The sequence below is a fragment of the Muntiacus reevesi genome, chromosome 6, assembly GCF_963930625.1.
Source record: "Muntiacus reevesi chromosome 6, mMunRee1.1, whole genome shotgun sequence".
Taxonomy (NCBI): domain Eukaryota; kingdom Metazoa; phylum Chordata; class Mammalia; order Artiodactyla; family Cervidae; genus Muntiacus; species Muntiacus reevesi.
In genome coordinates, this window is record NC_089254.1 from 85,384,462 (window position 1) to 85,401,529 (window position 17,068).

Consider the following 17,068-nt stretch of genomic DNA (forward strand, 5'->3'; position numbering starts at 1 on the left):
ATGTATAAACCTATTCATACTCCTCTGTATTCAAGAGATATATATTTGAAAAGTGGAAATATTTTTGTTCTTGAAAAATTAAGCAAATCATTAGGAAAACCTTCAAAAGAAAAAGGATTTTCTATGTCTGTTGTGTAACTGACACTTAAAATTAATTTTTGTTGTTTGTTTTTAGTGGATTAAATCATCCAAACTACCTGTTTTCTTCAACTCATAAAAGTGAAAAATTTTAACATAAATTATAAGTGTATTTTTTAAATAAAATGAATACAGCTATTATTGCCCTAGAATTCTCCAAACTGAAAGTATATGAATTAGTTCGGATCATCTAACTGCAGGCACATCAGATCACTAGCTCTCCCTTCCAGGCTTCTGGTGGCAATGAGGTCATCTCACTTGTACTAATGATGTCCTCTTACCTATTTGAAACTTCTGTCCCTGCATCTTTCCTGTGATGGCCACACAGATCTTTGGTCATGATGCAGCATTACCTGCTTTTCTTACTTAAGCACCTTGACCTGGAGCTATGCTGTTGTTTTACCCAATCTCTAAAATTCACCTTGAACTACCGTTATGATGTCAAAAATATTCTGATGATCTATTTTCCATCCATGACTATACTGAAATAAGGGAGCTACAATCCATTTTTTTTTTACCCAGTTTTTAACTAGGTCACCGGGCTTCCCAGGTGGTGCAGTGGGGAACAATCTGCCTGCCACTTCACGATATGCAGGAGACGTGAGTTCAATCCTAGGTTGGGAAGATCCCCTGGAGGAAGAAATGGCAACCCACCCCAATATTCTTGTCTGGGAAGTCTCATGGATAGAGGAGCCTGGTGGGATGCAGTCCACGGGGTCATAAAGAGTCAGACGCAACTGAGCTAGGTCATAGTAGTATTACCTTCCTTGTTTGTTGTTTTATAAGATGTTCAGTATTAGAATACTGAACCTAAAGCTAGCAGGCCATACAAACAGCCCACAGCATGTTGTTCTCAATATCATACCTTACCTTTTTTAGTCATTTTTTTTCTGAAGAACAAATTACCCATATACTCAGAGACTTAGAATTTTTATATATATATATATATATATATATATATATATATGTATTTGTCTTGCTTATAGATCCAGTAGGTCAGATGGAGTGACTTTGCTTCAAGCTTTCAATGTTTGTTCAGGCCTGCTTTTTGTGTCTTTTTGATTCTGGGTAGTGGTTACTGTGGAACATGCTTTCAACTAATCATAAGCAAGCAGAAGTGAAAACCCAACCAGGAAAGCATTCTTAAAATCTTTCCCTGTATCTTATAAACTGAACAAACCCAACTCAATAAAGTGGATATATATTTTTATCCAGATGGGATAATATATATTTCTAGGACTGAAAAATCTGTGTGTAATATCAGTCAGTTCAGTTCAGTTCAGTCGCTCAGTCGTGTCCGACTCTTTGCAACCCCATGAATCGCGGCACGCCAGGCCTCCCTGTCCATCACCAACTCCCATAGTTTACTCAAACTCATGCCCATCGAGTTGGTGATGCCGTCCAGCCACCTCATCCTCTGTCGTCCCCTTCTCCTCCTGCCCCCAATCCCTCCCAGCATCAGGATCTTTTCCAATGAGTCAACTCTTTGCATGAGGTGGCCAAAGTATAGGGGTGATAATTAGAACAGCAATCCAGTCTGTCAAAAATCCCTTCCATGAGAATCCATCCATTCAAAACCAAGTATGCGTATTTTTACCTTCTTCTTACTCCTTTTCTTAGAAGTTTCTATCTATGAAAATATTCCTTTTTCAGGCCCATTCCATCAATCAGCTTTATCTGCTTCATGTTCTAGGCATAGTTACAGAAATCTGAGTATCATGCAATAGTACACATGTGTTCCGAGCTCACATGTTTACAGTTGGCTGGGACAGCGAGGCTATCTGCCCTGTGATATTTCATTCTTGAATCAAGGGTGAGATAAGTGTCTATCTTCATTGTATTTTTCTCATGGCAAAGGCAGGTACACAAAAAAAAGCACCCAAACTGCATAGGCAATACATCTGTGCCCATAGTACACCTGCTAACATCTCATTGGTAAAGCATCAAATAGCCAAACTTGGAGTAAAAGGGAGGAGAAGTACTCTCTATACCCTATGAGACCACCAGTTGACCATTTTAGTCACTATAAGCCATTTCCCTCCCACATATTTTAAAGCTATGTCACCTGCCTTTGATTTAATGAGTTATCACTTTATTTAAAAACATTGCTGTTTTTAGACTCTATATTCCCTCTGCATTCCCCTTAAACTGGCCAGATAATGTTATACCTATCATGGCAGCTAGTTCACACTTTTAAATCTCTGCATCAAAGCTTTCTTGCCCAGGGTGGCAAGTTCATTAAGGTACATTATCTGATGTGTAATTTTACCAGATGTTGCATGGCTACAGAATATAGTCTATGGTTCTTGCAGCCTCTGATAAAAATTTTCTTGCCAAAATCCAATATGCATATTTTAAGTGTTTGTTTTAAAGCAACCTCTATCCTCATATTAAAATCGATATCAGACAAGGCTTGTTCAGGAAAATAGAAACCACTGTATATGTGGTAGTTTAGTCACCAAGTCGTGTCTGACCCTTGTGACCCCACAGACCATTGTCCGCCAGGCTCCTCTGTCCATGGGATTTTCCAGGCAAGAGTACTGGAGTGGGTTGCCGTTCCCTTCTCCAGGGGATCTTCCTGACCCAGGGATCAAATCGGGGTTTCCTGCACTGCAGACAGATTTTTTTTTACCAACTGAGCTACCAGAGAAGCCCCAAAGCAAAACTTACTACAGAATTAAGCAGAAAATTGATTCCCTGGTGGCTTACACGATAAAGAATTTGCCTGCAATGCAGGAAACCTGGGTTCAATCCCTGGGTCAGGAAGACCTGTTAGAGAAGGAAATGGCAACCCACTCTAGTATTCCCGCCTGGAGAATTCCATGGACAGAGTGCCTGGAGGACTACAGTCCATAGAGTGCCAAAGAGTCGGACACAACTAACACTTTCACTTTGCTTCCCCTGTGGCTCAGCTGGTAAAGAATCTGCCTACAATGCAGGAGACCTGGGTTCGATCCCTGGGTTGGGAAGATCCCCTGGAGAAGGGAAAGGCTACCCACTCCACTATTCTGGCCTGGTGAATTCCATGGACTGTGTAGTTCATGGGGGTCTCGAAGAGTTGGACACGATTGAGCAACTTTCACTTTCAAGCAGAAAGAGCCAGAGATCATCAAGGCTGCATTGTGGATCAGAGGATTTGACTCTGGAACAGTTGAGAGGTGGTTCTCAGGAGCTTGCTAGGCAGTGACTGTAAATCTTTGTCTCCCTACAAGTCAAACTGTAGCCCCTTCTGGAGAACAATAGTTTCTCCTTTTCATTTACCTGCCTAATCTTACATGAACTCTTCTTTTGGGCAAAGAAATTAATCAAGTGAAGAGGATTCTGGGAAAGATAATAATCAGCCTTCAAACATGGTGGAACTGGGTTAGCAACAGAAAATCCAGCATGGTTGTCTTTCAATCAATGGGTTAGTTGAGGTTTAACAATGCATCCCTGAATCTGAGATCCCTATGCATCTTGAATTAAATCAAAATGCTTTTAAATGTATATCAAAGAATAGAACATCAGCGTGGAAGGAAACAGAGTTTAGAAGAAGTTGTGACACACATAACAGACACATTTTAGAGAGACTAGCGTCTCTCTTGAGAAGAGTTTAACTGAAACCATTTCATAAATTGCCTAAAATGAACATATGGTCCCAGCCTTTTAATAACAGTGAAAAAATCAAATATATTACCACTAATGTACCAAAAACATTTTGAATGAGTATTTTTCCTGTTCTGTCTCTATCTCATTTTTTCTTTTCATTTCATTCTACTTCCATGTGCTATGTTTCTTTACCTATATGATAGATACACACAGATAATATTTAAAGTGAAGAGCTATGTAAAAGCATGTATTATTTGGAACAAGTATAGCTTTAGTCAGCATAAAGCATATTGACGTGTATAAAGCTGAAGGTAATTCCTAATGAGAAAAACTTAATGATTAAATTCCTATAGGAAAGTGTAGTTCCACAGAGTTAGTATTAATAGTCTTGAAAATCATAAGTTGTGGGTTGGGATACAAGAGTAAAAAATGGAAATTTAAGGACTTAATGAGTATCTTCTATATTTCATGCTTCTTGTGGTTTAGTCACTAAGTTGTATCCCACTCTGAAACCCTATGAATTACACCACGCCAGGCTTCTCTATCCTTCACCATCTCCCATAGTTTGCCCAAACTCAGTCTATTGGGTCTGTGATGCCATCCAACCATCTCATCCTCTGTTAACCCCCTTCTCCTCTTGCCCTCAGTCTTTCCCAGCATCAGGGTCTTTTCCAGTGAGTTGGTTCCTGTCATCAGGTGGCCAAAGTTTTGGAGCTTCAGCATCAGTCCTTCCAATGAATATTCAGGGTTGATTTCCCTTAGGGATGTCTCCTTTGATCTCCTTGCTGTCCATGGGACTCTCAGGAGTCTTCTTCAGCACCACAATTCAAAAGCATCATACTTCTTAGTGACAAAGAAAAATGATTGTAGAAAGTAAATGTTGATTTACAGTGTGGGATAGGAGAAACAGTTTCAAACTAAAATTCAGGATATGCAGATTTTTTTTCATGCCCCCCCCCCCCCCCGCCACTAATCTGTGATTTTGGTCAGTTGATTAAGCTAAGACTTGTTTTCCTGAATTACAATAACAGATTGAGATTCCGTTTTCTCTCAGATAATGTCAAATCCAGGGTCTATGATTATGTAATATTGAAGATACATTAAGCATATTTTGAACTGTATTTAATCTCCTTTGTGGAAGCTCTAATGATAAAATTCACATATTTGCTTTTGAAGTTACTTGCTTCTAGCCTAGTATGCCCCATTATATATGTATGTGGCTCAGTTCAGTGCCCAGTAACACCTATAAAGCTTTGCCCAACTTTGCATTTGGAGATCATTCCTATGAGAGTGGAATTTTAAATGTCCTTTCTTTAAGATGAACTCTTTAGATTGGTCAAGATATCATGTAATATGTTTTTTCCTAAAAGCAGAACTTTTTGTTAAACCCATTTTGATACCAAAGATGATTTTGATGCAGCCACTTCATGACTTTGGTGCTGGCAGTTTTATGCTAAAGCATCACTCTTTGATCTGTTATTTGGATTTCTGACCTTTGTCAGTAATGCCTTTTATGTAGCAGTCTTGCTGTGGCTAGATAAGAGAGGACTGATAGTGGCATATTTGGGGGATGGCAGACGGAAAGTAATGTGTGGAGCTTGATCATTGCTGATGGGTAAAGGTTGATATGCCGACTTCAAAAAATAGAGTGAAGTTGTTTTGGGCAATATCAGAATGCTCTGAATGGTTTTAACACTTATTTCACATCTTCTTTGATACTTAAAAAAAAAAGAAAATATTTTCATTCCATTATTGCTTATCTTTTCCTCTATTCTTCTTAAATTATTACAGATTTTCAGTCTTGCTATTTATAAATTTAAAAATTGTTTGAGAAAATATCTTGGTTCTTCTTTAATTATATATTTTCACTATATAAGTTTTAGAACTTATTTGATATTTTATGACAAATAGGATTATGTACCATATTTATCCTTTTCTTATATTCTTTATAAGATATATGAATTTTCTGTTTCCATAAAATTTAAACTCTCATGTGGAAGAAAATATTCAAATTGGGTTTGAGATGTAAACACTTGTTTGATCAAAAATAAATATGTTGATGAGAAAATAAGATGTTTCAATTCATACTTAATTTAAAATGCCCTTATATTTTCTTTCATTTTCATGTATAAAAATTTCATATTTTTAAAATCAAAACTGGGGATTTGAATCGCTGCACCGCTCGGCGGCGGCGGCGGCGGGATGGGTGCCCAGTCGTTGCCCCCGGCCTGGCAGCTCTACCTCAAGGACCACCGCGTCTCCACGTTTAAGAACTGGCCCTTCTTAGAGGGCTGCGCTTGCACCCCGGAGCGGATGGCCGCGGCAGGCTTCATCCACTGCCCCACTGAGAACGAGCCCGACTTGGCTCAGTGTTTCTTCTGCTTCAAGGAGTTGGAAGGCTGGGAACCAGATGACGACCCTTTAGAAGAACATAAAAAGCATTCATCTGGTTGTGCTTTCCTTTCTGTCAAGAAGCGGTTTGAAGAATTAACCCTCAGTGAATTTTTGAAACTGGATAAAGAAAGAACCAAGAACAAAATCGCAAAGGAAACCAACAGTAAGCAGAAGGAATTTGAAGAAACTGCAAAGAAGGTCCGCTGTGCCATTGAGCAGCTGGCGGCCTTGGAGTGACACCTCCCTGTCACTGCACAGCGACATAGACACGTCGTTTCCAGGGCACACCCCTCAGCGTTGCCAGTTTTTCTCTGGGACCTCTTAACTGTGCCTTAGGAAAGCAGAACGTCAACATTTTGAAATTAGAATATTTAAACTGTATTTTTTATTTTTTTTCTTGAAGTTGGTGCCAGGGGCTATTTCTGTTATATAGCTGAAGCTAAGTACAGTAACTGACCCTGTCTTTTCTCTTTGGTAGTTTTCGTTTTATTGCTTCCTGGACTTAGCAGGGTGAGGGGAGACGTTTGCTCACATGTGTAGAGCCCTTTTACAGCAACATATTTGGGCTTCACGAAGCTGGTGACTGGCTGTCCAGCTGAGATGTGATGCGTGAATGTGATCATAGGTCTGTTATGACTGGACAAACAGGATTAAGAATGCCATTTTAAGTTTCACTTGCATAATAATCTGCATTTGTGGTGTGTGCTTGTCATGTCCCAGATGTCCTGTATCATCTCACATTGATGTCTGCAGGTCCTGTGGCCATCTCTTTTACCCCATCAGGTCTGTGGTGTCACAGCAGCTCCCTTCTTCCCAGACAGATTGTACGGCCCATCCCCGCCATGCCTCTGAAAATGCCCTGTATGTTAGGGGTTCCTTACCATCCCATCTTGTGATTTTCAGTTTCACAGGGGTAGCCATGGGATTAGACCCCAAGCTCTGCCTCTGGACTTGATCTGTATCAGAGCTCTTTCCATGACTGTAGTGTGTATGACTTGGTGAGGGGGATGCAGAAGGACTGATGTCTTGAAAGTAGAACTGGCCTCTTGCTTTGAGGTCAGCTTAAAAATACTTTTGCCATCGCTTGTGGCAAGGTTGCAACATTTTTCTACAATAGATGAGGAGGTCTTTCATGCAGAAAAGGAATGTTTCAGAGGCCTGGCTCACTGCTTCTGGATAGCAGAGCACACAGTCAGAGTGGATTCTTCCTGGGGAGTCCCGCTGTGGCCCAGCTGTCATCCGTTGGATGGAGCACACAGGGGTGGGATGAAAAATCTGAGGAAGAAGTTCATGGTCTTAAGTATTAATACTCTTCAAATATCTACTTTCTGTTAATGATGTGCATTAGGCAACTGATCATTCTCCTGTCTTTCCAATTGTGAATCTTCCTAAAGGAATAAATTAATTTAAAAAGTAGATTGCAAAACCTCTTTGGGGGAAATTTAAAAAAAAAACAAAAACATTTTTTTATGTTCTTCTCAGTCTTGCAAGATCATAAATGTGATGATGATGTGTGAGCTTCAGCCCCAGCACAGACTAAGCAGAGTTGGGGCAGTTGTAAAAAAAAAAAAGCATGTGGAACACCCACTCCGGCCCCGAACTCTGCCCTTTAATGGGGTGCTTGCCTTGTGGGCTTGGGCCTGGCACCTATTGAATTGGAGCTGCAGTTTCCTCACCAGTGATGCGGGGATCCTAGAGTCTGTGCGACCTCAGCTGGCTTTTTTTGTGTGTACGGCAACAGGATTTTCATGTAAAGAGGAGTTGGGACAAAGCCCTCAGCCCCTCCTAAGATTCTGCAGTGTTGTTTTCTTGTTTGAATTAATATTTTGCATAACAGGATAAATTATAGTTAAAAGTGAGCACAAAGCCTTTCTTAGTCATTGGGGACACCAATGTGAACTTTAGGTGGATTTGGAGACAAAGTAAGATAGCAGGAAATATCTGGCAGAAACTGTCATGAAATTGCTGCACGGTTAGCCAGCCCTGGTGAGCTGGAGGGCGCACACTGGCTGCTCCTCTGCGAGAACAATGCAGTGGCCTGAATCCCTTCTAAACGACTTGGCTCAGAGCTGTGGGGACTTGGTGCGCCGTGCAGGCGATCTGTCAGCCCTGATTGGCTGTGTCTCCATTGCTCCACATCTGCGCCATGTTCGCCACAGCATCGCCTCCGCAGTGGTCTCCTCCTCTCCTCCCCGAGGCCGGCTCACGCAGGGCTGAGGCCTGATTTTCAGATGATAGGTTTTATTTCACCACCCTTCATGAAGTAAAGCTGCAGGGTGGATTGTTACTGTCCTATTGGAACCTCTGGGGGTCATCTGGGTAGTTGCTGAAGAATAAAAACGACTTCATTTCAAACACTGCAAAAAAAAAAAAAAAAAAAAAAAATCAAAACTGGAGACATTTGAGTTAAATTATCTTCAGCTTAATCCCAGTGATGAGGTACAGAAATGATTAAATGATTAAAACTAGTGGCAGAAACTAACACCTCCAGTTGGGAAAAAAAAAAAAAAAAAAGCTACTATGTATAAAATAAATAAGCAACAAAGATATATTGTACAACACAAGAAAATGTAAACTTTTGAAATATTGTACAAAAAAGATCTTCATGACCCAGATAATCACGAAGGTGATAACTCACACTCACCTACAGCCGGATATCCTGAAATGTGAAGTCAGGTGGGCCTTAGGAAGCATCACTATGAACAAAGCTAGTGAAGGCAATGGAATTCCAGTTGAGCTATTTCAAATTCTAAAAGATGATGTTGTGAAACTGCTACAGTCAATATGCCAGCAAATTTTGAAAACTCAGCAGTGGCCACAGGACTGGAAAAGGTCAGTTTTCATTCCAATCCCAAAGAAAGGCAATGCCAAAGAATGCTCAAACTACCGCACAATTGCACTCATCTCACACACTAGTAAAGTAATGCTCAAAATTCTCCAACCCAGGCTTCAGCAATATGTGAACCGAGAACTTCCAGATGTTCAAGCTGGTGTTAGAAAAGGCAGAGGAACCAGAGGTCAAATTGCCAACATCCGCTGGATCATTGAAAAAGCAAGAGAGTTCCAGAAAAACATCTATTTCTGCTTTATTGAGTATGCCAAAGCCTTTGATTGTGTGGATCACAATAAACTGGGGAAAATTCTGAAAGAGATGGGAATACCAGACCACCTGACCTGCCTCTTGAGAAACCTGTATGCAGGTCAGGAAGCAACAGTTAGAACTGGACATGGAACAACAGACTGGTTCCAAATAGGAAAAGGAGTATGTCAAGGCTGTATATTGTCACCCTGCTTATTTAACTTATATGCAGAGTACATCATGAGAAACGCTGGGCTGGTAGAAGCACAAGTTGGAATCAAGATTGCCGGGAGAAATATCAATAACCTCAGATATGCAGATGACACCACCCTTATGGCAGAAAGTGAAGAAGAACTAAAGAACCTCTTGATGAAAGTGAAAGAGGAGAGTGAAAAGGTTGACTTAAAGCTCAACATTCAGAAAACTAAGATCATGGCATCTGGTCCCATCACCTCATGGCAAATAGATGGGGAAACAGTGGAAACAGTGGCTGATTTTATATTTTTGGGCTCCAAAATCACTGCAGATGGTGATTGCAGCCATGAAATTAAAAGACGCTTGCTCCTTGGAAGAAAAGTATGACCAACCTAGATTAAACATATTAAACATATTAAAAAGCAGAGACATTACTTTGCCAACAAAGGTCTGTCAAGTCAAGGCTATGGTTTTCCAGTGGTCATGTATGGATGTGAGAGTTGGACTGTGAAGAAAGCTGAGCGCCGAAGAATTGATGCTTTTGAACTGTGGTGTTGGAGAAGACTCTTGAGAGTCCCTTGGACTGCAAGGAGATCCAACCAGTCCATCCTAAAGGAGATCAGTCCTGGGAGGACTGATGCTGAAGCTGAAACTCCAATACTTTGGCCACCTGATGTGGAGAGCTGACTCATTGGAAAAGACCCTGATGCTGGGAAAGATTGAGGGCAGGAGAAGAAGGGGACAACCAAGGATGGGATGGTTAGATGACATCACCGACACAATGGACATGGGTTTGGGTGGACTCTGTGAGCTGGTGATGGACAGGGAGGACTGGAATGCCGTGGTTCATGGGGTTTCAAAGAGTCAGACACAACTGAGTGACTCAACTGAACTGAAATAAAGTTTACTTCATTTAAAAAAAAAAGTAAAAAGAAGAAAAGGAATAATGGACTGTAAACAATAAGTAAAGTTTTTAAAATTCAATTTTATTTGACTTTTTAAAATAGAATGAAAAGTGCTGTCAAGTAGTTAAAAAAAATTAATGAAATTTATATATTAATTTAAGACATCTATCATAACTGAAAGTCTGAATTTAAAGTTAAATAAAGATAAGACATCCATTACAAAAAAATAAATAAAAAGCTCCTTATTCGTTAGAAGAATATTTTCCTGAATATACTCCTTTAAAAAAAATTAGGGAAATGTTAATTTGAAGTTAGTAGAAAGGATGAGCAAATATTCAGAATCTCTTTAAAATAAGCATATGGTTATGGTTTTAAGATGACTTAACTATTAGAGTATTTATTTACTATTTGTAAATAGTCTTTCTGAATTAAGTATGTTTAATATCGCTTATGCCTACATGCAAGTATAAGTAAAGAAACACACAGACACATAGTGCATGGAGGACTAAAAGTAACTAGAAAACATGTCAACATCCTTAAATTTGTAACATCTCGCAGTCACATGCTTTGATGTCAAAACTGTATGAGGATTTGATGCAGATTTAAGTGAAGCATCAAGCTATATGGAACTGATCTAGTCCTTGGCTTATTTGGCTAATAAGCCAGTGTAAGAAAAAGAAATGAAAGGGAATAAAGAGAGAAATGATATATTAATAGAGAGGAAAGGGAAGGAAAAAAGGGAAAAGAAGTGATAGGTTAGCAAAAGAAAAGAATTGGTAAAGAGAATGTAAATCATTGAGATAAGACTAAAGATTTAGAAATTTGAGCAATATATATGTATTACATATTGGTATATTTTGTGTTGCTATATATTTTGCCTTTTATTTATATGTTTAACAATGCATTGTTCATTTTTATGAATTATTTTCAATAATATGATGAAAGATTATTCATAGCATTTCTCATACCTATTTAAAATTTAGTTCTAGCAACTAAACACAAGGTAGACTTCTACATCAACTACTGAAGTAGAATGATTACAGATATGTTACCAGGATAATTCCATCTCAAAGTGCACATCTTCCAAAGTAAATAATAAGATGCAGTTCAGTTCTGTTTAGTCGTTCAGCAGTGTCCAACTCTTTGTGACCCCATGGACTGCAGCATGCCAGGCTTCCCTGTCCATCATCAACTCTTGGAGCTTACTTAAACTCATGTCCATCCCATCAGTGATGCCATCAAACCATCTCATCCTCTGTCATCTCCTTCTCCTGTCTTCAGTCTTTTCCAACAGCAGTCTTTTCCAATGAGTCAGTTCTTTGCATCAGGTGACCAAAGTTTTGGAACTTCAGCTTCAGCATCAGTCCTTCCTGTGAATATTCAGGACTGATTTCCTTTAGATTGACTGATTTGATCTGCAGTAGCAAATGTCAAAATAAAGGCAAAGAGAGATTGTTTGCATGTAGAAAATAAGGTTACAAATATAATGTAACCACTGTATGTTCTGTAAAGAATCCTTTATTATTGAAGTCAAATCCCCTTAAGGATTATCTCTGTGTCCCCCTATAGTAAGAAACATAAAAATTCATATTCTTAAGGGAACAAAGATTCTCACTTAAATTGCTGGACTGGCTTCAGTAGTTTTCTTTATATCTTTTGCATTTGTTGACGTCAGTTCTGGTGCCTCTGAAGTAATCACACAAGGAAAACTCTCATCTGTTTGTAGTCAGCCACAATTCAAGGAGACACTTTGTATAATCTTATTTCAGGATGGCAGAGTTTCCACATAGCATATTTCAGAAAATGTCCTAAAAGGCAGCTTAGCAATAGCCACCAGCAGCAAGTCAATACGACAGTCAGCAAAGAAAGTACAAGCTGTTGGGTAGAATTCTTGTTTGATAGAGAGATTTGGAATACTTTTTGTCTTGTTTCTCTAGAGTAAACTTTTTTACTTAGTTTTATGCATTCAGGTGCCACCAGAAATGCCATGGTAAACTTTCTCAGTACTCTTTGAGATCAGAGAGTATAACTTCAGAAATACATAATCAAATTATATGTAGTTATTGCAAGAATAATTTTGTTTCAGTATGATTATATAATTCTAAATCAGGTATCAATATATGTGATTGTACAATCTTAGCTTATTATACCCTCTTAAATATAAATTCAGGCTTCCCAGTTGGTGATAGTGGTAAAGAACCTGCCTGCCAGTTCAGGAGACGGGAGATGTGGATTCAATTCCTCCGTTGGGAAGATCCTCTGGAGGAGGGATAGGAACCCACTCCAATATTTTTGCCTGGAGAGTCCCAGGGACAGAGGAGCCTGGCGGGCTACAGTCCACAGGGTTGCACAGAATCAGAGATGACTGGAGTGACTTAGCATGCAAGCAATGTAAACTGATTAAATAGAAACATTGAGTAGAAATAGTAACTCAGATAAAGAAGTCCTATGAGTAATTGGGTCCTTCAATAAACTTGAGTTCCTAACATTTGGACAAAAACAAAAATGCCTTCTAAATAAATTATTTTAATTTCCTTGCATATAATTATCTACACAATGTATAATGGTCCTATTTATGAGAGTATGCTTACTATGTTAATTTTATTTTATAAAACACATTGAAAGCATCTTTTAATTGAAATAAAGTTCTAGTTGATATTTAATATACTCTGTGGTTAAATTTAGAAGATGGAAAGCTGTTTTATAATACTTGGTACTGGATAGCACTTACATTCAGTTCAGTTCAGTACTTGCTCAGTCCTGTCCGGCTCTGTGTGACCGCATGGACTGCAGCATGCCAGGCTTCCCTGTCCATCACCAACTCCCGGAGCCTACTCAAACTCATGTCCATCGCATTGGTGATGCCATCCAACCATCTCATCCTCTGGTCCCCTTCTCCTCCTGCCTTCAATCTTTCCCAGCATCAGGGTCTTTTCCAATGAGTCAGTGGCCAAAGTACTGGAGTTTCAGCTTCAGCATCAGTCCTTCCAATGAATATTCAGGACTGATTTCCTTTAGGGTGGACTGGTTTGATTGTCTTGTAGTCCAAGGGACTTTCAAAGGTCTTCTCCAGCACCACAGTTCAAAAGCATCAATTCTTCGGCACTCAGCTTTCCTTATAGTCCAACCCTCACATCTATACATGACTACTGGAAAAACCATAGCTTTGACCAGATGGACCTTTGTTGATATAGTAATGTCTCTGTTTTTTAATATGCTGTCTAGGTTACATTAAAGGGATAATGATTTTAATTATTTTATTTATAATAGCATATATTCTTTCCTCATGTAATTTTCCACTTTTAGAATTTCTGATTGCACTATGATATGTTGTACTAGTCACAAAGTTTATGATGAGCTTCTATGCTATTTCGCATCCTAGGGTAAAATAATTTATCCATAATGAATAGCTAAATACTTAAATGCTATTCAACTGTCAATGGGTTTTATGCACAGCTCTGTAGTGTTGCTGTGGTTCAGGGCAATGCATCATTGCCTATTCTCTCACTGCCCAGAGTACCCTAAGATGTTAGGCTTTTGATTAATTTCATAATTTTACTGATCTCAAGCTGAAATTTCATTTGTTAATTTTCCTGCTTAGGGTAATTTAGAAGAGTATTTGTATTAAGTTAAAATTGTTTAACTACCCTGTTCTCAAATAAAAGAAAAAAATTTTGGAACAGTTGAGATTTGTGTTTACGTCTTTAGATGATGTGGCTCCAAGGAAGAGTGGAATCAGTGGTGTGGGTGTTGGATGGATGGGAGGAAAGAATGGTCAATCAGCAATAGCATTGAAAATGATACATGTGTCCAATTCAAGAATATGTCAGATACAATTATCCAGTTTGGAGTACAGAAAAATAATCACTTCTATCTTCATTTGAGTGTCAGTGATTTCCCACTGAATGCATTAATAGATGTTGAGCACATCTCAGGACTCTGGTGCCTTCAGTTAATAAAGCAATGACATTTTCTCAAGGTGTAGCTGTGTTCCATTGAATAACACAGGCATACTAGATTGTGACACTTTCAGAAAAATCGACTGCATTGGTCGTTTTATGTTTTTTAATACCTCAATCATGATTTCAAGGTAGCATTTTAATTGTACTGTACACCCTGTGTGTGTGCTCAGTCGCTCATCCCTGTCTGACTCTCTTGCGACCACATGGACTGTGGCCTGCAAGTCTCCTCTGTCCATGGGATTCTCCAGGCAAGAAGAGTGGAGCTGGTTGCCATTTCCTTCTCCAGGGGGTGTTCTGGACCCCGGGATCAAACCTAGGGCTCCTGCATTGGTAGGCAGATTTTTTACCACTGAGCCACCTGGGAATTCAACTTGAGAACATTTAAAGATGTGTATATGAAGTGTTTATGATGTATAATAAGAGAGAGAGAGAGAGATGGGAAGTGGCAATATGAAAACAGTATAAAGCATGAAAATACTCAGGGGATACTTGAGAGTTTTGTATGATGTGATGAGTAGCCACTTAGGCAAGCTTGGAAACTATCACCATGCTTACTTACATTTAAATACTAATGAAATTCTATCAATTTAAATTCACTCTGGGATTGCAAATGTGAAAAAAATCCCTATGTGCAGTTTAGGAAATTGCTGAAATGGATTTTGAAAGAATTCCATCTTTTGGTTTTTAAGGAATCATAAAATATTCTTAGTTCTTTCCTTGTTTTGATGTAATTTGTCCCTTATAAATCTCTATAGACCATGAACCATTCATAGGCGTAAAAGGCCACACACTCTCAACAGTGATTCAGCTGTTATTATTGTTTAGTTGCTCAGTCGTGCCCAACTCCTTGTGACTCCATGGACTGCAGTATGCCAGGCTACCCTGTCCTTGATCATCTCCGGGAGTTTGCCCAAACTCATGTCAACTGAGTCTGTGTTGCCATCCAACCATCTCATCCTCTGTTGCCCCCTTTTCCTCATGCCTTCAGATCCTTTGTAACATCAGGGTCTTTTCCAGTGAGTTGTCTCTTTTCATCAGGTGGCCAAAGTATTGGAGCTTCAGCTTCATCATCAGTCATTCCAATGAATATTCAAGATTGATTTCCTTTAGGATTGACTGGTTTGATCTCTTTTCAGTTCAAAAGTCTTCTCCGGCACCACAGTTCAGAAGCATCAGTTCTTTGGTGCTCAGCCTTCCTTCTGCTCCAACTCTCACATCTGTACAGTACTACTGGAAAAACCATAGCTTTGACTACACGGAATTCTGTTGGCAAAGTGATGTCTCTGAGTTTTAATAGTCTGTCTAGGTTTGTGATTCAGTGGTTTGTTTAAAATGAAGTTTCACTCACTGAATGCCACAGTCTTAGCACTTCCCTCTCCCCATCACTCCCTGAATATTCAGCCAAAGGCAGCAAGGTAAAATACAAGAGTTACTTCACAATCAAACAATGGGGAAAATTATATTCTTCAACTTGTGAAATTTTAAAAGATTAGGAGAGAAAGGGGGATTATATAAGCATATGGGGCACAAAGAAAGTTTCTAAAACAGACTACTTCTACTGCCACTGTTCTCAGCAAATAAATTAACTCTTACATTAAAGCGGTGTTTGTAAAAATCTGTATATGATATACTATTTGATGTTTTACAAATGCTTTTTTCCTGGTAAGGATACTCTTTTATGAATTAAAATTAAACTTCCTAAAATGTAAAAATTTTTACTATGGAAAATTGTTTACAAAGGTAGTGAGTAAAACAAAATAATCTCCCATGTAACCATCTCCAGTATAAACAATTATTGTGCAATGGGCAATCCTATTGCATTGACACCCTACTCAATAAAACCTTTGGAACATTGGAAATAAAGGACTGTTATCATTTAAATTTAATCCTAAATGCTTCATTGTTTATCTCTGAAAGACACAGATTCTTTTTTCTTAACTAATACCAAATTCCTCAGAAAGTAAGAATAATCCTTTAATGTCGTTAAATATTCAGTCAATGTTGGCAGGTCCCCAGTTGTCTTAAAGAGATTTTTGTCCTGCTTTATGGTTGGATTTTAGTGTCTTGACTTATATAAGGCTTACATATTGTTATGTCTAACTTTTTTAACATTAGGTTCTCTCTCTCCCATTTGAGAGTAAGTTAAAACACGATGCTCCATTCCCACTTCTTAGTTCCACTTCTTAGTATCCTCTAAGAGTATACTTCCTTAGAGCCAAATAGTGTAATTCTTAAAAAAAAAAAGAAAGAAAGAATATCAATATTGAGAGAATACTGTGATGTAATGTATCCAAACTCAATATCAATAACAGTCTTTTCTTTATATGAATACCAAAATTTGGTTCAGGATCAAATCCAGCAGAACATACTGCATCTAGTTTTCATAGTCTTCATTCTTTTTTAATTTGGAGTATTCTTTCTTTGTCCATGATACATTTGTAACTTGGAAAAGGACAGACTAGGTTTTACTCTCTTTTTTTTGGTAAAAAATTACTGTTTTGGTTTGTGTGATGTTTCCTACTAAATAGAAAAAATTCATTTTAGTAGAAATACAGAGATGATGTTTTATGCTTTCTCAGTGCATCATTTTGGAAAAGAAGATTTTTGAATTGTCTCCTGACTTATTATAACTTTGATCATTTGGTTAACATGGTGTCTGACATTCTTTTCATTATAGCATTACTGTTTTTCACTTTTTAATCAAAGCCTTCAAGAAAAAGTACTTGAAACTATGCAAGATGTTTCAGATCAAACATACCTCACCAGATTTATCATCATTAGTGATTCTTGTGTGAATCAATTATTAT

General features: G+C 38.5%; 1 pseudogene; it reads left to right on the forward strand.

Annotated features, from left to right (window-relative positions):
• The first annotated feature begins 5,893 nt into the window (after window positions 1-5,893).
• Window positions 5,894-6,674, forward strand: LOC136170854 (baculoviral IAP repeat-containing protein 5 pseudogene; annotated as a pseudogene).
• The last annotated feature ends 10,394 nt before the right edge of the window (window positions 6,675-17,068 follow it).